Source organism: Megalops cyprinoides, chromosome 14 (genome assembly GCF_013368585.1).
Source record: "Megalops cyprinoides isolate fMegCyp1 chromosome 14, fMegCyp1.pri, whole genome shotgun sequence".
Classification (NCBI taxonomy): Eukaryota; Metazoa; Chordata; class Actinopteri; order Elopiformes; family Megalopidae; genus Megalops; species Megalops cyprinoides.
The window spans coordinates 1,875,562-1,896,672 of record NC_050596.1 but is presented as its reverse complement, the minus strand read 5'-3'; the positions used below and the strand labels follow the sequence as shown (position 1 = coordinate 1,896,672).

General features: G+C 41.3%; 1 pseudogene; it reads left to right on the top strand.

Moving 5' to 3' along the window:
- Positions 1-2,810: 2,810 nt before the first annotated feature.
- On the top strand, positions 2,811-7,884 carry LOC118789162 (annotated as a pseudogene).
- Positions 7,885-21,111: the final 13,227 nt, after the last annotated feature.

Sequence of the window (21,111 nt, the reverse complement as noted above, 5' to 3'; positions counted from 1 at the left end):
GTGCCTTCTGGAAATAATAAGAGTTCTTACAGAGTCTGATGTAATTAAGGTTTTGGTTTATTGCATATGGTGATCATTCATGTACAGCAAACCGGGTTGGTCCGCGGAGCACAACAACAATGCATTCACAAGCATATCCCCAAGCATTCTGCCCTCCCCTCAACCTGCATCCATCCTTTATGCCTTTTCTCACTCCTCCTATCTCAGACCCCAACTTCCAACTCCTCCCAGGCTCCTCCTTCAAGATCACCCCATCTTCCATTTGATACACCATTATTTAATTTTTAAACTGTTACATTTACCCCGCCTAGAAAATCCCATAAACACCATAGTCATCAATTGTATATTATTCTTAAGCATAACACTTCTGAAATTTCCCATTAATTCCACTCCACACCTATATGATTTTTAAACATAATTAAATAATACAGAGTTCATTTTATTTTTAAGCATATATGCCTGGAATATCACCATTATTTCCAGGCCCACGTTTAAATAATAAAAAGGGTTAAATAACTCAGTTAGCCAGACAACGGTGCTGCAGACTGTAAGAAGGCACACAGATATCTATGTGCCATAAGCTACAAGGTTAGGCCTTAAAACAAAGGGTTAATGTAAGAACTAGGCCCCGTCTGGACACGACCCAGGAGATGGGCCACGGGAACAAGACAAAGAAGAACTAAACCCTGCAAAAGGGGGCCGTCAGCTCAGCACTACTATGATGGGCAACTATGACAAATTGCAGTAAATCCACATACAGTTTGCAAGCATTTGTCAGTAGATGTCAGCTAGGCCAATGCAGGCAATCAGCTGTTATTTTCTACTTGTATAACTCATAAAAGAAAATATAAAACTAAAATGGGATGCATATGTTAAAAGGGGCATGCCAAGGGGAGGAGATACAATAAGCGAAGGTGGCATGACTATGAGTCAGAGGAAAAAGATACAATAAGCGTAGACCGTAAACCAATAGGAGAAGAGAAGGGAGACAAGATACAATAAGCGTAGACTATGAACCAATAGGAGAAGTGTAGGGAGAGAAGATACAATAAGCGTGGACTATGAACCAATAGGAGAAGAGAAGCGAGAGAAGATACAATAAGCGTAGACTATGAACCAATAGAAGTGAAGGGAGAGAAGATACAATAAGTGTAGACTATGAACCAATAGGAGAAGAGAAGCGAGAGAAGATACAATAAGCGTAGACTATGAACCAATAGGAGAAGTGAAGGGAGAGAAGATACAATAAGCGTAGACTATGAACCAATAGGAGAGGATGGCATGACTATGAAACAACAACATAGCGCACAAAGGTTCTGGGGTGACGTCCAAGGAGGGGCAATGCTGAAGGCAGTGTTCCTTCTTCAAGGTTGCATATCCTGACGTCAACTGTCCTGCAATAACTTTCAAATACTTATTACCTAGAATAACCCCTGGCCTTACCCAAACCCTAATCATACAGAATCACAGCATATTAATATCAGTACTTAATGCTTTTCCAATAGCGGCACTTTAATCAATACTATCATTAAATGCTTATTAATTGTAGTGCTTATGTAGTAAATCAACAATATCATGTAATGCTTATTATTGTAGTACTTAATATAATGCCTTTCATTAATAACAGTGTTTTAGTGCATACTAGTGCTTTAGGCCTCACATTCTCCACCACACCTTCATTGGTAAAGACAGGATAATGACATTCCATTTGTGTGAGTCATCAGGAGAGCCCTTCAATGATGAACTGCCACTGAGAGAGGATCCATTCCAGGATCCAGATCACCACCTTGAGATCCCAACTGAGGATGCCTCAATAGTGCGCAATGCCTTTGTGCAGAATTTTGCAGCTGCCAGATAGGCTGTAGTCTACACAAAGGCATGCACATACATACACACACAAGGGAGTAAACTTGAGTGAGTTGCACAAACTGATCTGACTGATATAATGAGAATGATACAATGAAATATTAGGAGCTGATTGGAGATACAAGAAGGCTAAATTGTTGAGATTAAGCAGGAACTGATTGGTGATACAAGAAGGCTAAAGTGTTGAGATTACGCAGGAACTGATCGGTGATAAAATAACAAAGAGGAACTCAATAGGATTTATAAAGCTGTATATGTTTTACTACCATTCTGGGAGTATGCAATAGGCTGCCCCATCAACATCTGCCCCAGCATGCTGAAGAGCTGCAGCTCATGCTCCCTTCCCTCCTGCTGCCTTCTCTCCTCTCTTCTCTCACTTGCTGGCTCCTGTTCCTCCATCCACTGCATGAACTCCCTCTTTGAAGCTTGCTGATGTTCAATGAAGGTTTGCACCATGCTCTCTAAAGCTTCAGCACTACCTCTCTTTCTGCTCCTCCTCTGGTCAGCTGTAGGTGTCTATAAGCATACAACAAACAGTGCATACTTAAGAACGTAATCACTTAACTACCAAGATGGCGGCGCGTACGGACGCAGCGGCTCATGGCTCTCCACAGCGCACTCTTTTGTGTTTTTACTCATTGCTTGTCTTGTTTTGTCACGGAAACTTAACCTACAGTCGTCAGGAATTGATAGGCATTGGACTTCAGCTTAACACTGAAGTCACAAGTGCCTTCACACGGACTCATAACATCCCACTGGAGTTAGCGAGACCGCCGGGAGCTCCGTGGATTGTTGCCGGACCCAGCAGGCGAAGGAGGCGGCGCAGAGAGAGGAAGCAAAAGCGGGGATGCAGAGCCGGACTGCTAGCTCAACTAAGGAAGCAACCGCACAAACCTCCACTACCATCTATTTTCCTCACAAACGCCAGATCCCTCGCAAACAAAATGGATGAGTTACAGTCACAGATAGCCTACAACTGCCTCATCCGTGAGCGTTGTCTGTTGATTGTGACGGAATCCTGGCTGCACTCGCAAATCCCCGACGCTATGGTGGAGCTAGCAGGACGGACCATCCATCGCCACGACTGGAACAAAGCCTCCGGTAAGAACAAAGGGGGGGGGGGGGGGGGGGGCTCTGTGTTTACGTGCTTGGGGGCTGGTGTTCTAACAGCAAAATAATAGACAGCCACTGCTCACCGGACCTAGAGGCCATGTCTGTCCAGTGCAGACCGTTCTATCTGCCACGGGAGCTAACTGTAGTCATCGTTACCGCTGTCTATATTCCGCCGCTATAATACCGCTGTCTATATTCCGGCGCTCGGACATCTTCAACACATTGTTAACAATCAATGGACTCATCCCGACGGCGTCCACATAATCGCCGGGGATTTCAACCAAGCATGCTTAAAGACTGTGCTCCCCAAACTCAACCAGCATGTCAAGTGTTCTACTAGGGGAGAAAATACACTTGATCGTGTCTATACCAACATTAAGCATGCTTACAGAGCGACGCCCCTCCCCCACCTAGGATAACCCGACCATCTCTCTCTGCTCCTCATTCCGGCCTACACCCCCCTCCGAAAACAAACAAAACCGAGCACACAAACCATCAGAACCTGGCCTGAAAATGCTCTCTCTCAGCTACAGGACTGTTTTGCTTGTACAGAATGGAGCATCTTTGAACAGCAGGACCTAGAGGCATACACAGAGACTGTGCTTTTCTACATAAAAAGCTGCGTAGAAAATGTCACAGTGGACAAACGCATCCAGGTTTTTCCAAACAGGAAACCCTGAATGACGAATGAAGTCCAGACTCTGATCAGAGCCCGTAACTCTGCCTTCAGGACGGGAGACAGCTCACTGTACAGCATTACCAGAGCCAGCCTGAGAAGAGGCATCCAGCATGCTAAGGAGGTCTACAGGAGGAAGATGGAGGGCTACCTCATGGACAACAACCCTCGCCAGATGTAGAGGGGCATCCAGGGCATAACCAACTACAAAGGCCAGAGCCCAACGACCACCAGCAGCAGCAGCACGCTGGCAGAGGAGCTGAACGGCTTCTTTGCCCGCTTTGAGACCACCACACACCTGCACTCACTGCCTCCCCACAACTCCAGCACCCCCCCTCTCTCTCTCCAGGAGCATGAGGTGAGAAGGACACTGAGAGCAGTGAACCCCAGGAAAGCTGCTGGACCTGACGGCATCCCGGGGACTGTGGTCAAGGCATGCGCAGACCAGCTGGCAGGGATCCTTACCAAGCTGTTCAACCTCTCCCTGACGCATGCCACCGTCCCTTCATGTTTGAAGGCCGCCACCATCATCCCCATTCCTAAAAAACCTGCCATAGACAGTCTCAGTGACTACAGACCCATAGCCCTCACGTCTGTAGTCATGAAGTGTTTTGAGCGGCTAGTCTCGCAGCACATCAGAGACTGCCTCCCTCCCTCCTTCGACCCCCACCAGTTCGCTTACAGAGCGAACCGATCTACAGAGGATGCCATAGCCATAACACTTCACAGAGCACTGAGTCATCTGGAGAACCGGAAGAGCTATGTGAGGATGCTCTTCGTGGATTACAGCTCAGCGTTTAACACAATCATCCCGGACATATTAGTTACCAAACTGTTCAAACTGCGGATCCTCCTCCCCACCTGCACCTGGATCAAACATTTTCTCACAAACTGCCCACAATCTGTCAGACTTGGCCCCCACCTCTCCTCCATGCTCACACTCAGCACTGGTTCTCCTCAGGGCTGCGTGCTGAGCCCCCTACTGTACGCCCTGCCACACGCCTACGTGCCAGTGTGAAAGCTTTCTTAGCCTGGGGCTAAGAAGGTTCTAAGAATGCTCTTAGCCCAAGTGCAGTGTGAAAAGCCTACATTGGAAAAGGAAATGCTTAGACAAAGTAAATTAGCAGTTACATCTTCAATCTGATACTTAATTTTCACTTTTGGTATAGCAGCTGTCGGTGAGTTTCCTTTTAAATACTACTTTAAATCGTATTTTACATGACATTCTTACACGGCAGATGACGTTTCTGTTATGTTGTGTATTGGTTTGAAAGATATTTGCATTACTTTATATGCCGAAATGAACGGTTTTGAGCCGTCCGTTGCTACCATGAATACTTAACGTTTAGATGACTAATTATAACTTTAGGTAGTTATTGTAGACGTATTTCCTTAGCTTGGTAATGTCATGATGCCTTCTAAGCATGCACATGACAGGTTCTGAAATACCACAATTGTTGAGTTAAACAGTGGCTATCATTCAAAATTTCCCTATTTACGGTGATCTTATTCCCCTTTCTTAATGAAGATATTTAAATGCAACCTGTCAGGAAATCCTGATTTCAATGGTTACTTTAGTGTTGTGCATGGATGCTCACTGATATCTGAGCCCTCTTTCACTTCTTCGTTTAAACCTTGCTTTCTTTTCGATTCTTATGATCTGCCAGTAGCCTACTACCCATCCATTTTAGACACCTTGAAAATCAAGAGACGCCAGCAATTTCACTCAATGTTTTTCCTTTAGCCATTCTCCAGACACTAATTCAATTATATGTTATCCATATGCTGTAACTCCTTAATGTGTATAAAATATTGCACCAGAGTATAAATTTGAAAAGAAAGGAAATGCGAGGGGGTCATGCCAAAGTTGGTTACACTTCACACACAATGACTCATGCATATTATAATGTCAATCAATGAAATTGTATTTGCTCCACATTTTTAAATTGCATTTTTCAGAGTGACCACTTGGGTTTATATCATACCATGTGTTGGTATTTTATTTTGCAGTATCAACAGAATCAGTGTGGACAAGGCAGATTGTCACGGCAACACTTGGTCAAAATGTGATCCTGTCCTGTGAGACGACAGACCCCAAAACTGTCATGCAAGTCACGTGGCAGAAGATGACGTAAAACTCGGCTCAAAATATGGCCACCTACAGCAAAGGCTTTGGAGCAAAGGTCAAACACCCTTTCCAAAAACATGTGCAACTTGAGGAAGGGGTGCAAAAGATTTCACTTATTAGAGGAGCGAGTAGGACCATGAGTCCTGCTACAAATGCTTGTTTAACACATATCCTGGGGGGGCTATAAGTGGAACGACCTGCCTGAAAGTAAAGTACTATCTGAATGTGCAAAAATACAGGCTTCAGTTTTGTCAGTTACTTCATTTTAGAGGGCTACATTTCTTAACAGTGGACTGCGGAAATGGGGACAACTGAGTGTCAAGTTGAAACTTAAATGGACAAATTATCTGCAAACAAAAACTGATTAAAACTAGTGGAGGAATTATAAAGAAGAAAGGAAAGAAATAATAAGCAACAACGAATGTACGTTCATGTGAAATTCAAGAACACTGTCTTAGTACTGAACGAGTATCAAGTAAACTGGTAGCTTGATAATATTCATAGAGAAATACCGCGGAAGAAGTGGCTGTGTACATAAAAAATGCGCGCTTGAAGAGAACCGCATTGTAAACGGGAATGTGTCAACTCTTTGCTTTACTGCAAATACGCTACTGGTACGGCAAATTATCTTGATAACATTTATAATTACTATGGTAAAGTACTTTACGGTATACCATATTAAAAACAATGTTTATGACGAATAATGTTACAACTTCGGTAGCATGCTATTTAGCCATGCTAGCTAGTTCCATTGTTAAAGCATCATAGCCGTATCTTCATTGTAGCAGCCTAGCCTGAGATGTTGTATGTTCTATGGAGCATGGTTTAGGTCAGGTTACTGAAATGGACAGTGTTTAAATGGGAATAGGGGAGAATAATTTCGCTTGCATTTGCAGTAAGGTTATTTTGTTTAAATGTAAAATAATTATTAGTTCGAATTTCATGAGTATTTGTTGTGCTTGCAATCTATGTCATCATTCTAAATCGTGAGTTTATTTTTCCTTTTAAGGTTATCAACCTTAAAACAAACTAAAGCTAAAATTAAAACTAAAAATACTACTAATACCACAACTATTGTCTGCAACTGTCACCCCTCTTGCTGAAGTTATTATTAAAGAACCCAAAAAAAGATTAAGGGCTTCATTATTCAATAGTTGATCCATGCATCGTATGTAGTCAAGCAAGGGCTTTTTCAAGTTTGGGTAGGAGATGATGCAGAAACCACAGATAACTCGACACTAAGGCATGTTTTTCTTTTTAGTAATCTCTTCTTAGTAATTCTTTTTAGTATTAAGGGGCAGAATGACACCTTATCTAGACTGATCAACCCTACAGTCTTAGTATCTGTTACGGCCGTACCACTGTCATTGTAGTAATAATGGGCTGTTTTTCCTTTCAAGGTGAATTCCAGGAAAGTATAGCAGAACCATTCTGTAAGTTAATCTTTTCTTTTCCTTGTGTCTTGGTTTTTGGAAGCAGATGAGAAATGTTCTTTTAAATGGTATGGAACAGTGCAGTAAGTTACAGAAATAAGATATTATTGTATTTAATGTTAGAATTTCTGTACATGTTACATCACATTACATTCATCTAGCAGATGCTCTTATCCAGAGTGACTTTCAGCACAAGAGAACATAAGTCTATCCATTCAAGTTGAATGAGCAACAGTGTCAGACCAGTCTAACAATACTCCCAGACCAGTGTGAGCATAGCACTGTCCTACCCTAAGGTAACTTGTGCAAACTGACTAGACAAGGGACGTCAAGTATATTACTGTATATCAGTCACTAGATCACAGAATCCAAAACACATTGCAATATTACACGTAAAATAAAAAGCTGGAACTACAAGTAGGAGGTGTTAGGGACCAAGGATTGAGGTGGAACAGAGGTGCAGTTTGAAGAGGTGAGATGGCCAGTGATTCCACTGTCCTGATTAGGGGTGCAACGGATCACAAAACTCATGGTTCGGATCGGATCACGGTTTTGAGTCACGGATCGGATCATTTTTCGGATCAGCAAAAGAAAAAAAAAGGGGGGGGGATATAACTTTGTTTTCCATTTATTACTTAAAGAACTTAAAGAACCATTAAAGCAAGGAACTTTTGCCCATGGTCTTAAATGAAAACAACATTCAAGATGTCCAATGTTTAAATAAAATCTTAAAGTAAAATATTCAATTCTCAATTGTTAAATTAAAGTGCAATATGAGCGCTTATTCTGCTGTCCGAAATCGCTCCCTATTCACCATATAGTGCAGATATGTATACATTTTACACTTGAACATTGGACTTACCTGCCAGCTAGCTAGTTAACGTTAGTTTCAGCTAATTTGAACAGATGACCCTGGATGCTAGTTCTTTCATTAAGTTGGCTGGTAATAGCTAGATAGGTAGCAGTATGTGGTGACCTCACCACTCCCCGCCGTTTTCTGTCAGGGCTCCGCCCCCTTAAGCCGCAGTGTTTTTGTTTTCCCTGTCCTTGTGCTTTTGTTTTCCTTGTGTTCCTGCCCCGCCCTGCTCCCCGCCGGGTCCCCGCCCACCTAATTCCCTCATTGCCTGCACCTGCCTGCCTGCTCACCTGCTTCCCATCTCCTCATTACCCCAGCCCTATATCTTCCCTGCGTGTCTCTGTCTTGTTGCTAGTTCGTTTCAGTGTGTTTCACCTGTCTCGTCCCCGCGCTTTATTTTCTCGAGAGCTGTTTGCTACATTGCCGATCCTGCCTGCCGTTTTGGATCTGATCGCTGCCTCTCACCTGCCTGATTCCTGACCCTGTTCTCCCTGACTCCCGATTTTGGATTTGCCCCCGGATTGCTTCTCTGTGCTTCGAACCCTGCCTGTCCCTGGATTTACGAACTGCCTGTCCCTTTCTATTCTCGCCTGCAACCGGAACATCCTGCGGTCCGCGTTTGTGTCCCGACCACCGGCGCTAACAGTTTTCTGCTAATGCGCCGCAAGGAAGCTACATCAAATGCAAAAATGAACAATCTCCAAAAATTAATACAAAATATTCCTCAAAGTCTGATGCAAAAGGTTTATTGTACATGGTTCAAAATCACATACAGTAAACCGGGCTGGTCCGCGCAGAGCAGTAACGTCATCAGTCATAACCCCAAGCAGTCCCCCAAAGCAGTCCCCTAAGCCAGTGTTTTTCAACCTTTTTCGAGCCAAGGCACATTTCTTTCATTGAAAAAATCCCGCGGCACACCACCAGCTGAAAATGTGAAAAAAAAAGCTTATTTTAACAATATAAGTGTTATATTGTTAATATAAGCGTTTTTTAACATTGAAGAATGACGTTATATTATAACGTCTTGAATAGGAATCAAATAAACACAAAGAAAAAAGTATTTTATAATCTTTCATATTTATACTCACTCAGTGTGAAACCTGGGCCTGTTTGGATGAACACAGAGCTGATATCCTGGCAGGAATCGATGAAAGACACACACGAAGCTCTTCCTCCACAGCTCTCAGTCTTTCTCTGTTTTTAGTTTTTACAGCAGTCAGGCTTGAAAAGCTCACCTCACACAGGTATGTTGTGGAAAATGGGAGCAATGTCAAAATAGCTTTGTTGGCCAGCATGGGGAACTCCTTGGCAGCTGCCAACCAAAAACTGTCCAAAGGTAGATCAGCAAAGCTTAGCTTGAGACCACGATCTTGTCTCAGTTCAGTTAGTTCCTCCTGCTCCTGTAAAGTCATGTCCTTTCCAACAGCTGATGCTGAGCTGAATGGGTTCCTAACCCAGTCAAGGCACTCCGTGGAGGCTGAAGAGAAATAAAATGACATCTTCTCCTCAAGAGTTTTCAAATGTTTAACTATTATTTCACACAGTGCAGCAGTATTAACATCGTGCCAATTATTGGTGAGTGGGAACATTTCAAGATTGCCACTTTCCACATGTTGCTGCCAGAGTTGCACCTTTGAACGGAATCCATTTATTTTATCTGTACTTGTAAGCAGGTTTTCATTTTGGCCTTGCATTCGTGTGTTCAGTTCATTCAGATGATGAAAAATATCTGCCAGGTATGCCAGCCTTGCACACCACTCATCACTTGCAAGCAGCTTTGCGTAGTCGGACCCCTCATTTGTCAGAAACACTTTAAGTTCCTCTCGCAGCTCATACACACGGGCCAGCACCTTGCCGCGCGACAACCATCGGACCTCCGTATGAAACAGCATTTCTTCACACAAAGCCGCAAATATGCGACTTTTCACAGGTCGTGACTTCACAAAGTTTACCATGCGCACAACATCATCCAACACAGGAACGAGGTCTGCTGGTAAAGTCTTGGCTACGAGGGCTTCGCGGTGTAAAAAACAGTGCGTAATGATCACATCTGGGGTTTTTTCCTTCACTCTGCTTACAAAGCCTTTGGTGCGCCCGACCATGGCTGCAGCTCCATCAGTGCAGACACTCGTGCAGTTTTCCCACTTAAGTCCTCCTTTTTCCAGATATTCTGATGTGACCCGAAAAATTTCCTCTCCTGTTGTTTTTCCTGGCAAAGCCTTGCAAAATAGAAAGTTTTCTCTGATTGTGTCTCCATCTACAAAACGCACATTGGCCAAGAGTTGAGCATGTCCACTTATATCAGTAGACTCATCAAGTTGCAACGCAAATTTATTACTGATACGGATCTTGTCCAAAACCACACTTTCGATGTCTGCAGACATATCATCAATACGTCTGGAAATTGTGTTATCTGAGAGAGGGACTTTGGCTATTTCTTTAGCCGCTTCGGGTCCGAGCATCTCATTTACAATGGCTTTGCAGGCGGGAAGTATTAATTGCTCTGCCACAGTGTGGGACTTTTTTGATTTAGCCACAAGTTCAGCGACGTGGTAGCTAGCTTTGAGGGCTCTCTCGTTTACCTTTGCGGTTTTTCTCATGAAAGTTGCTTGTTTCTCCGTGTGTTCACGCAGGCGAACAAAATACTCCACATTTTTGTTTTGAAGTGAAGGGTGTTTCGTTTGGAGATGGCGTTTAAGCTTACTTGGGACCATAGCACTGTTGGAGAGCTTTTCACCACATACCAAGCACAACGGAGTCGGTGCCGTTGCATCTCCGGTAAAAGTAAATCCAAATGCAAGATAGCTTTCGTTGTATTGCCTCGCGCCAGAAACTTTGCTGGACGTCTTTGCTTTCTTTTGACCTCCACTCATACTAGGGCCTTCATCTGGGTCCGGATTTTGTCCAGGGTCCAAGTCAGAGTCAGCATTTTTCCTCTTCAAAAACTTATCCATCGCTTTAACCGTCGTCCTGCTATCCACCTGTCGCTTAGAGTCTAAGCACAAGGCAATTAGCTACCTGCTGCTGCTGCCACCTACTGGTATGGAAGAGTACTACATGATTACTCTGCCAGGCGCTAGACTGCACAGGCACACAAATTGGATAATTTCCCACGGCACACCTGACAATATCTCGCGGCACACCAGTGGTTTATTAATTATTTCAACAGTGGTTGAAAAACACTGCCCTAAGCAGTCAGGCAAGCAGTCCCCCCAAGCAGTCCCCTAAGCAGTCAGGCAAGCAGTCCGGCAAGCAGCCCCCCCAAGCAGTCAGCCCCATCCTCAAATGCATCTCCCTTTTTATGCATATTCCCTTAGCCCCTCCTGGAGCTTAGACTCAGGCCCCCTCCTTCAGTTTCATAACACACAGTCTGTACACTATTTTTCCAAGATCACACCTGTCTAATTAAAAATAATTACCCCGCCTTAGCTGTACACTATTATCTCCAAGACTACGCATATCTAATCTATAAAAAATAACTGTCCTTTCTTGACCTGCTCTGCCTTGGCTATACTCCATAAAGAATCCCTGTTTGCGACCCCCCTTTTTTAGACTCCAACTCTTTTATCTAACACTAAGGGTCCATCCTCCGAGCAGTGCTCGCACAGTGTCCAACTCTCATTAACAGCGCCACAACAGGTCTTACTTGGCATACAGGTATCTCACAGCTGCATACCCCTCCTGCAGTCTCCTGTACTCTCTTGACCCTTCTTTCTAGTTTCTGCTCACAGGCATACAAAGTATAATAGGATACATTACATTAATTAATAGAGTAAATGGCTCATATATCAATAACTTCAGTTAATATATCAATAACTGCAGTTAAAATAAAAAACTAACATCTATTGGCAATGCTTATAATGTTTGCTGGCAATAATTTATCTCCACCAAGTAACAAGTTTAATCGTACTACGTCAAGCTCCGCTTTTCTCTGGTGGGGTGAAAGTGGCAATGCTTACAATTTCCACATGGGGTATACACTTAATCAGAAATTTTCCACAACAAGTATTATGTAGCTGGCAGGTTAATGTCAGTTGCAACTAGCTAGTCACTTAGCTAGTTAGCTGGCACAGTTAGACACAAAAATGTTCGGTTAAACTTGCAAACATAAAACCATATCCAGAAATTATTAATTTATTGTATGACTGTGAATAGTGAGTGAGTGAACGAGTGAGTGATTTCGGACGCAGCCGTCGTCTTCGTAACGCTTCTGCTAAGTAAGGTTGCTGGTTTTTACAATTGCACTTGTATCTTTTCACTTTTCATCTTTGCAACACTGCATCGAGATTTAGGGAATTATTACTTTAAAAAGTAACAGCGGCAGTAAAACTGTATTTCACACTATTAATAAGCTATGTTTTAACCAAATGCAAATCGCTTTCCTTGTGCATCCTCGGGCATGGTTTCTAGCCCTGATTGAAGGTGATTGGCTTTTGCCAGCTGAAATTTTCACTGGAGTTGAACATTCGCCTCCTGCCATTGACTTTTCATGCATTTGCATCACTCGTAAATTTCGCTTCACGTCCGATTAAAACGCAGCTTTATGGTTAAACATTGCAATTAATCCATGGATCAACTACGATCTGTTACACCACTAGTCCTGGTCCCCATGAGGAGTTCATTCCACCACTGAGGGACCAGTAAAGATGGGAGGAGCGACCCTGTTGGGACAGGACAATGAGTTGTCCCATGGTTGCAGAGCATAGCAATCTTAGTAGAACATAGGGTTTGAAGAGGGGCTGTAGGTATGAGGGGGCTGTCCCATTTACTGTCCTGTATGATAAAATAATGGTCTTATTTTATCACTGTTGTTAGTTTCACCCCATTGATGTTTCATCTTTATTATATCTAGGGCTGCCCCCGTTAGTTCAAGCCATTAGTCGACTAGTCGTCGCACTTTATGACATTAATTTAATTATTTAAGTATATATATATATTTTTTGGGACATCAGAAAATGGCTTGAGTTCCAGGACTGAGGAAGAATGTTATAAGTAGCCTAACATTGTTAACACTGTGCTACGTGCTAGAGAAATACAAAACCGTAATAATGAGCCTTAAAAATATAAATTTTACAAGCGCAAGCACGAACCCAGCCGTCTGTTAATGACAATGCTAACTGCAAAAGCAGTAATGATTCTGAATGTGTTGGAACAACCAGCAAGGAGACTGAACATTTTGTTAATTTATTTCAACACACTATAATATAATACAGCTTATGAACTTGTAAAACCAACACAATGATAAATAAAAAACAGAACATGAAGTTAAACATGCAGTAAGCAAGGTAATTTAGAATAGAATAGAATAGAATAGAATAGAAAGCCTTTATTGTCATTATACAAGTACAATGAGATTTAAAGCTTCTCTATACAGTGCACACATAACTTAAACATAGAAATAAAATAGAAAAGAAAATAAAACTATAGTAGAATATAAAAACTATAAAAGTATAAAATATAAAATTACTAACAACTGTACATAAACTCTGCAAAGGTTGTGCTAAAGTGACTGAGTGGCTAGATATGCAGTTTGGAAGGAGACAACTAAAACAGATTGTGCAAAAGGGCAGTTAACAGGTAGTTAACTGCCCTTTTAGCTTCCCCAGTCCCCACGAACACTTGGATAAGCCTAATAGCGCATATGGCAATGTATTTATTTAGCTGCATATAGCCTTAAGTTTGCAATTCGTTAATGTTAATTAGGCCATTAATTATTTAGCCTAATGGAATAACCCTTTCGTGCGTACGGTTACACCGGTGTGATTAGCCGTTTAGGGCGTATGCTAAAACCGGTGCACTTAGAACACTAGATTGGAAAAAATTCTAGGTAATTTTAGCTTTGAAGAAACAGTGATTTAACCTTAAAAAATATAGCTGTAAATATAACTGTAAACTATGAGAAGTTTAATAACGCTAACGAAAACATAATGAACCATGGTAACAGTGCGCTACATTGAATAAAAATAAGTTACGTACGAAAGGGATAATAACATTAGGCTACTTAGGGGAGAGCCGGGATGGAAGTAACACTTTTCAGATAAGCATCATTTTAAAAGATTAAATTACAGACAGAAACTAATCAACAGTTCACGTGTGTGTTCTATCAATAACAAGGTGCTATTTTGTACAAATGTGGAACGACTTCAGTATAATAATATAATAAGTATAGTTGTTATTATAGAGGGATGAAAGAAACAACTGTTACAATCGTCCCGACAATGTCTCCTGACAGTTAAACCTGACTTGCTTCGAAACTGAGAAACTCTGATATGGCAAACTTCAGGATGTGTTCAAGTACTAATTCATCTGTCAAATGATCATGACTATGACACATGAAACAATAAACACAAATTGTCATTCAAAGAAAAAAAATTACAGCTTGAGTGAATTTACTTTCCGTGATCGAAAACAGCTTCTCGGGTATAACTCCGCGAAAGTATGATGTATCCACACGATTTTTCTGGGTTCTGGTGAGTTTTGCATGCTGTACATGCTGATGCAGTCAGGCATATCAGACTAGTATGGGCTCGGAGAAAATCGCCCTGTTACTTTCGTCCCATGTTAGTTTTGTAGGCTACCGGCTTTCCCCTACATGTTTCAGATGATAAGTCATGTTTGAGGTCGACGAATGATAGGCGAAGCTTTGCATGCAGAGTTTGTCATATGTCATATTCTTGGGGTCGTCCTTTACACACTCGAAATGATACCACACGGATGATTTCCTGCCCGACATAGTCTAATAACTTTTTAATGACAAGGCGCAGCTCCCGAATGGAGTTTGAGGGTTTTTTTCTGCGACTAACCGACTACTGAAAACTTAGTCGACTAAGACTCTTCTCATCGACTATTCGGGGCAGGGGCGTAGGAACCGGGGGGGACACACACAATATTTGTGTGGACCAACTAGTTCCCCAATAAATTAATTTCTCTAAATGAATAAAAACATTATTTGTAGTTGTGGTGGAGAATGTGAGGCCTTATGTGAGGCCTAAAGCACTAGTATGCACTAAAACACTGTTATTAATGAAAGGCATTATATTAAGTACTACAATAATAAGCATTACATGATATTGTTGATTTACTACATAAGCACTACAATTAATAAGCATTTAATGATAGTATTGATTAAAGTGCCGCTATTGGAAAAGCATTAAGTACTGTTATTAATATGCTGTGATTCTGTATGATTATGGGTTTGGGTAAGGCCAGAGGTTATTCTAGGTTATAAGTATTTGAAAGCTATTGCAGGACAGTTGATGCCAGGATATGCAACCTTGAAGAAGGAACACTGCCTCCAGCATTGCCCCTCCTTGAATGTCACCCCAGAACCTTTTGTGCGCTATGTTGTTGTTTCATAGTCATGCCATCCTCTCCTATTGGTTCATAGTCTACGCTTATTGTATCTTCTCTCCCTTCACTTCTATTGGTTCCTAGTCTACGCTTATTGTATCTTCTCTCCCTTCTCTTCTCCTATTGGTTCCCAGTCTACACTTATTGTATCTTCTCTCCCTTCACTTCTATTGGTTCCTAGTCTACGCTTATTGTATCTTCTCTCCCTTCTCTTCTCCTATTGGTTCATGGTCTACGCTTATTGTATCTTCTCTCCCTTCACGTCTATTGGTTCATAGTCTACGCTTATTGTATCTTCTCTCCCTTCTCTTCTCCTATTGGTTCATGGTCTACGCTTATTGTATCTTCTCTCCCTTCACTTCTATTGGTTCCTAGTCTACGCTTATTGTATCTTCTCTCCCTTCTCTTCTCCTATTGGTTCATGGTCTACGCTTATTGTATCTTCTCTCCCTTCACGTCTATTGGTTCATAGTCTACGCTTATTGTATCTTCTCTCCCTTCTCTTCTCCTATTGGTTCATAGTCTACGCTTATTGTATCTTTTTCCTCTGACTCATAGTCATGCCACCTTTGCTTATTGTATCTCCTCCCCTTGACATGCCCCTACAGCATGGCAGCCTGTTTTTGCCCCTTTTAACATATGCATCCCATTTTAGTTTTATATTTTCTTTTATGAGTTATACAGCTAGAAAATAACAGCTGATTGCCTGCATTGGCCTAGCTGACATCTACTGACAAATGCTTGCAAACTGTATGTGGATTTACTGCAATTTGTCATGGTTGCCCATCATAGTAGTGCTGAGCTAATGGCCCCCCTTTGCAGCGTTTAGTTCTTCTGGCCCATCTCCTGGGCCGTGTCCAGACGGGGCCTAGTTCTTACATTAACCCTTTGTTTTAAGGCCTAACCTTGTAGCTTATGGCACATAGATATCTGTGTGCCTTCTTACAGTCTGCAGCACCGCTGTCTGGCTAACTGAGTTATTTGACCCTTTTTACTATTTAAACATGGGCCTGGAAATAATGGTGATATTCCAGGCATATATGCTTAATTAAATAATACAGAGTTCATTTTATTTTTATGTTTAAAAATCATATAGGTGTGGAGTGGAATTAATGGGAAATTTCAGAAGTGTTATGTTTAAGAATAATATACAATTGATGACTATGGTGTTTATGGGATTTTCTAGGCGGGGTAAATGTAACAGTTTAAAAAATTAAATAATGGTGTATCAAATGGAAGATGGGGTGATCTTGAAGGGGGAGCCTGGGAGGAGTCGGAAGTTGGGGTCTGAGATAGGAGGAGTGAGAAAAGGCATAAAGGATGGATGCAGGTTGAGGGGAGGGCAGAATGCTTGGGGATATGCTTGTGAATGCATTGTTGTTGTGCTCCGCGGACCAACCCGGTTTGCTGTATATGACTGATCACCATATGCAATAAACCAAAACCTTAATTACATCAGACTCTGTAAGAACTCTTATTATTTCCAGAAGGCACCGAAGTGTGGAGGAAGGCCCTTGGTCCCTCTGGCCCAAACCCGAAGGATAGGCACCACATAGTTGTGTTACAACTGGCAAATTTAGAATAAAAGTTTAATTTAGAAACGGAATATTGTTCTCCCTGATCACGTTTTGTGAGTGCGCCACTTTTACTGACTGGATCATTATCAAAAAACATGCAAGAACAATCAACTTGAACCTAAGCCTTAAACATACACCGCACCCCGGGAAAAGAAAAGAAAAAACAAAACAAAACAGACATTACATCGTGATTAGATGATAGTGATAGGCGTGTGTGGATTTATTTAGCAACCAGTTTTCACGTTAGTCATCTTTTGAATAATTTGGCGATAGCGATTGTAGCCTAGTGTATTAGCTAGCTAGTTTCTGTACTGTTGAAACTACTGTACGTTAAATAAAATTTGATTTCAGGATACATTGATTCATGTTAAACGACGACCGCAAGCACAGTAAACCCATTAAACAGGTTTTTATTTTCGAAGATAACTCGGCTCCCGCTCCTTGACACAGCAGATTAACTGGGACGACACAGCCAGAGGCTCTGGCAACAACTGTCGTTTAAAAAGCACTAGGGCTAGGCTAAAAAAACATTGAGTTCACAAGGTAACTGCCTTTGTAAATCAAGGACATAGAAAGTATTCTGGGCTACTCGCCACACCCTTTTTTCGGTATCAAATTCTCTGTAGCCTACTACTGAACAGTATTCTGTTTGAGTATGTTGTAAATTTTCATATATAACGTTAGCTTGTTACTTATTTCGCTGATCGGTAATGAACAAGCTAACATTAGCTAGCCACCTGTTTCGTCACTGACATAGGCCTATTGCTGAGGTAAAGTTAGGTACTTTAGGTTAGGTAAGTTGTGTGGTAGTGAGGTATCAGCTAGCTAGCTAGTAATACCGGTGGTAGAATTATATGACCAACTTTGTGAAGAAAACTTCACCACAGTATTCAGTCGACATTTTAAGTTTTAGAAACTGCAGACAAATAAATGTTTTAATTAAGTTAAACAAAAAACGTACACACAGTATGTACCATACTTCCACGCTTTCCTGTTGTTCAAGGCCATAGATTTTCATCAACATTGCACCTGTTTTCCCTGGCTATACAGTGAGGGACAACCTGTCTGCTGTGTGTAGTCCATAATTGGTAGTCTTCTGCTGTGATTGGATGGCATGCTATCATTACATCAAAGTGTGACATTTGGTTATGTGGATTAGTGTCATACACTTTCCATCTCCACTAGGAAATAAGTTAACTCTTATATATAGGCCTAATGAGACACATCCTAATTTTGGGTGACACACCCTCATGTTGGGCAAACTCTGCCCCAGATGTGCATCTCCTGTGTCCAGATGAGCTTAGTAGTAACAGAGGTGTGCAGCTCTTCTTGAAAGCACTTAAGCGGTGTTTACACGTGTATACCTTCTTATTTCAAGCCATCCTGATATTGTTTTATTCTTCAATCAAGATATATGCTGCTTTAAGGACTGGGATTACATATACATAAATAAAATTCATAGCAAGTTGTGTCCCCCTGAATATCAAACTCTCTCCTACACCCTTGATTAGGGGGCAGCCCTAATCACATCTGTTCCAAACCAAGGTATTATTTTAAATAGAATGACAGGTGTGCTGTAAAGTGGTATGTTGTAAGTACTGTTCTAGTGTTCTGAAATTTTTTTACATGTTTGCTGTCTAAATGTGACTGCATTGGAGGGAATAATTGAGAGATATCTGCAACAGTTCATAGTTAGCAATAATACCCAGAAATGGGTTCACATCGTATGTAAATGCTGCATATTATATTCATAGTGGCTGTTATAGTAATAATAGGCTGTTTTTCCTTTCAAGGTGAATTCCAGGAAAGTATAGCAGAAACATACTGTAAGTTGATCTTTTCTTATCCTTGTGTCTTGGTTCGTGGAACCAGATGAGAAATATTCTTTTAAATGGTATGGAACAGTGCAGTAAGTTACAGAAGTAAGGTATTACTATATTTAATGACATAATTTCTGTACACATTTTCATTATTTTTTCACCATCACTGTCTTTATCTCATTGATTATAATCATATCTGTTCCATACTAGTGTACTATTTTAAACAGAATAGCAGGTAGTTTGCTGCTGTGTGCTATAAAGTGGTATGCTGCAAGGCTTAAGTCATATTCTGCAGTGGACTGACAGCATGCGTACAAGTGGTACAGTTATAACCCATGTTGTGTTTGTGTTTGCAGGAAGCAGAGGACTGTCACCTGTACTCAGTTCTATAATATTTGTGATTGGACTCTGTACACACAGTGTGATTAGTCAGATTTACTGACCTGCTATCATTTACAATGACAACCTGACAAATATCATGAAAGGAGTACAGAATTCTTAAAACAGATACAGAAGCCATCCTATAGCCTTGATTGGGGTAATAGCTGAGAGCCCTGAGAGGGTGGTCGGAGCCATGGAAAGAGGAATGGTATCCCCAGGAAATGCAGGGGGCACTGGCTGTCTGTGAAGCTGGACGTTTTTGGGTGTCTGGTGGTCCTGAGTTCAGTGTTACCGAAGTATTCCTACTTCTGATCGTATGAACACTTGTGTGACATTTAACCGAGCCACAGTAACAGCTGTGAAGCTGTATCGGGAGAGCGGGAAGGAAGTGTAGCAGAGAACTTTCACCTGTGCCCAAATCAAGTGAATGTTTTGTGTATTGTAAACTGTTGAATGTTTTGTAAAAGTTTTCATGGATCCTTGTTTGTTTTTCCACTTACTAAATTAACAATAGGCAGATCTCATTCCACCAGCTTCACTTTAAACAAGTTAATTGTTGTAATTTAACTTTAATAGTCTAATTATTTGTGTTTAAAAATAAATTATTGGTTTGTAATTTTTGCACAATTTGTTTGATAACATTAATATGTGAGTTTCTAAAGCAACATGAGAGATGTAATAGATGTATAGGGATAGACTGTCACTTTGTAGTTGTAGAAAACCACAAAAAACAGCCTCAAGAATTATCAAAGAACATAATCTACAATTCCATGACCCAATCTCTGGAAAAACTATGTCATGGGCTTCACTACTATTTTGGGTAGGGTTGCTGCTCAGTGGTTTAGTGAAGCCCATGACATAGCTTTTGCTGAGATGTTTTATTCATTACTATTTTGATATAAATTGGCACTCATGCCAGCCAGCATGTTGGGGTGTCAGGTTGGGCTAGGTGTTCTCCCAACATCACTCCCTTGGCTAACTGATGGGAAGACCCCACCTGTGATACACCTGTTTGATGATTTATTAGTTCATGTTTAAGCATCTGAAATACAACCCCTGGCAAAAATTATGGAATCACCACACTTAGAAGATGTTCACCCAGGTTTTTTACTTCGTAGCAAATAAACAAATCACAGATATGACACAAAACAATTTTGTTGAATAGCTGAACATTCTGGCTTCATGAAACATACCTCAAACAAATTAAGTTATTTTAATTAATGGCATATATTTTTCCAAAACAAGTAGAGGAAAAAATATGGAATCACTCAATGTTGAGGAAAAAATTATGGAATCGTCAACAAAAAAATCACAATTAGTACTTTGTTGCTCCTCCTCGGCCTTTTATGATGGCCTGAATTCTTTGAGGCATGGACTTCACTAATGAAAAACAATATTCTCCATCAAGCTGGTTCCAGCTTTCTTGAATAGCGGCTGACAGATCGGCTTTGCAGGATGGAGCCATGTCATGGACCATTTTTTTAAAATTTCCACCATAAATTTTTAATCAGATTGAGATCCGGACTGTTTGCTGGCCATGTCATTGAGTTGATATTCCTTTCCTGAAGAAAAGCTTTAACACTCTTTGCTCTGTGGCAAGATGCATTATCATCCTGAAAAATGACTTCATCATCACCAAACCTATTTTCTATTGATGGAATGAGAAAAGTGTCCAAAATTTCAATGTACACCTGTGCATTAACTGTTGAGGTAATGATTGCAATCTCCACTGGTCCTTTACCTGACATGCAACTCCATATCATAAATGAGGGGGGAAATTTGATTGTTTTCTTCAGGCAGTCATTTTTATGTTTCATTAGGACGGCACCAGATTTGTGATTTGTGATTCATCACTGAATATCACTTTCATCCAATCATCCACACTCCATGATTGCTTGTTTTTAGCCCACT